We start from the raw sequence: 2,490 nt of genomic DNA on the forward strand, positions 1-2,490 counted from the left end.
TGCTGCAGTAAACATGGGAGTGCAGCTGTCTCCAAGATTTCTATTTAAATTCTTTCAGATATATACCTAAAAGTGGGGTTGTTAGCTCATATGTAGTTCCATTTTTAACTTTTTTTAAAACTTTTTAACAAGTATCATACCGTTTTCCATAGTGATTGCACCATTTTGCATTCCCACTAATGGTGTGTAAAATTTCTAATTTCTCCACATCCTAGTCAGCCCTTATTTTTTCTTTTAATTGTAGTTATGCTAACAGGTGTAAGGTGATACCTTGTGGCTTTGGTTTGCATTTCCCTGATGATAAGCATCTTTTTATGTATCTGTTACCATTTGTATGTCGTCTTTGAAAAAGTTTATTCAAGTCCTTTGCCCATTTTTTAAAAACTGAGTTACTTTTTTTTTTTTGCTAATGAGGTGTAGGAGTTTCTTATATACTTTGGACATGAACTCCTTATCAGATACAGGCATGCCTCGTTTTACTGTGCTTAGCTTTATTGTGTTTCACAGGTATTGTGTTTTTTACAAACTGAAAGCAAGACTCTTCACCAGCAAAAATATTACAACTCGCTTTATTGCAATACTCACTTTATTATGGCAGTCTGGAAACAAACCTGCAATATTTCCATGGTATGCCTGTATGTGATTTGCAAATATTTTCTTCCTTTTTGTGGGTTGCGTTTCCACTCTGTTGATGGTTTCTTTTCCTGTGTAGAAGCTCTTTAGTTTTGTAGTACCATTTATCTATTTTTGCTTTTTGTTGTTTGAGCTTCAGGTGTCCTACTAAAGAAATCATTACCTAAACCAATGTCATGAAGCAGAAATATTCTAGCCCTCCCTCCTCACTTCCTCCATTCTTTCATCAGTGACTCCCATTAACTGACAGTTCCTGGAAGGGAGATGACAAGGGAGCTAAGTCAGGAGAAGGGTCGGAAATAGGCAAATGTCCAGTCCAGGTAGGCAGGAGTAGAGCATGTCTCCTGTACTCTTTTTTTTTTCTGCTGTAGAATAAATCTCTTTCTACCCAGCTAATTAGGGCTGGAAGAAATACCTTATCTCCTTATTTGTAAGCAGTTCCTAATGTTTCTATCGCCTATCAAATCTTGGAGCTAAGAATGCAATATATTTTTCTCTGCCATCTATTCCACTGCACTAAGCTGTTGGATTACCTATCTAGGGAGAATAAAAGGAGGGCTGCTTAGTGGATAGTATTGGTCCCAGAGTTTATACAGGGTTTGAATTTCCAGGTAGGATTTAGATGATATAAACCACAGATATAGTACATACAACTGTACATAGTGCACCAGATGTGGCTCACCTGCTTCAAATACATTATACCTTTATTAAAGGTATCGATCCAAACAACAGACCTCCATCAGAAAATTATACTTTTGTTAAATTAGCCTGGGTTTGCATTAGCTTTTTTAGGCATTTCGATACAGTTATTTGGAGTTTGTCCTCTTTATTGCATCAACTACTATCAAGCTTGGCTTCACAAAACATTCTTGGTTATTTCATTCTTTTGGTCATAAAATCAAGGTTCTTTTTATGTCTATTAACTATCTTTGGGAGATTACTAGATCTTGATTCTTTCCTGTAACAAATTATTCCTCATAGCTTACCTACAAAGTTGACAAACATATCTTTTATATCTTTTTCCAGGATATTGATAAAATACTGATGCTGTTGAATTTCCTTAACATCCACTCATTAACTGGCCCTCTTTGGGCATAATTGTTCAATCAGAATCCTGCCTAGCCACATTTCTGCCAATCTGCATTTCTCCATCTTATCCAGGAGTGATATCTGTAATATATGCATGATCAATCAATGCCACAAACTTATTTTTTAGGTAAAGCCATTCATTTGACAAGGCTTGTTCTTAATCATACCACTTTATAGTGATGACTACTTTCTGTAAATGCTCACAAATCATTTGTTGGCTTATTAGTAAAGTTTCACAGAAAAATGAAATAAACATACTGTTTACTGCTCAAAGAAAACATACTAGTCTACGGCTATGCCACCCTGAACAAGCCTGGTCCCATCTGATCTCGGAAGCTAAGCAGGGTTGGGCCTGGTTAGTACTTGGATGGGAGACCACCTAGGAAGACAGGTGCTGTAGATATAAAAAAATAAAAAGGGATTGTAAGTTGACAAGGTCCTTGCAATTTGTGAGGTCAACCAAGGATTGCCTTGCCTAAAAAAAAAGAAAAAAGAAAAAAGAAAAAATATACTAGGCATTTTTTCTTTTATAAACTATTTTCATTTTCTGTGACTTCACAAAGAAGAAAATTAGTAATGGGAACACATAGGAAAGGTTTTGTAGTATGAATTCATAATACAGATTTTTCTGGGGGTGGAAACAAATGAGATGTTCTTTCCATGTTTGGAAAAATATAAGGCATAAAGAACTAATAAAATCACACAATTCTATTGTATCAGATAATGATTACATTTAGTGGTAAGTAACAAAAACTTGAAAGACTATGG

The 2,490-nt window shown here is 35.3% G+C and overlaps 1 pseudogene; it reads left to right on the top strand.

Moving 5' to 3' along the window:
• Window positions 1-2,007: 2,007 nt before the first annotated feature.
• Window positions 2,008-2,125, top strand: LOC111742053 (annotated as a pseudogene).
• Window positions 2,126-2,490: the final 365 nt, after the last annotated feature.

This window comes from Pteropus vampyrus, unplaced genomic scaffold, assembly GCF_000151845.1.
Source record: "Pteropus vampyrus isolate Shadow unplaced genomic scaffold, Pvam_2.0 Scaffold85, whole genome shotgun sequence".
Taxonomy (NCBI): domain Eukaryota; kingdom Metazoa; phylum Chordata; class Mammalia; order Chiroptera; family Pteropodidae; genus Pteropus; species Pteropus vampyrus.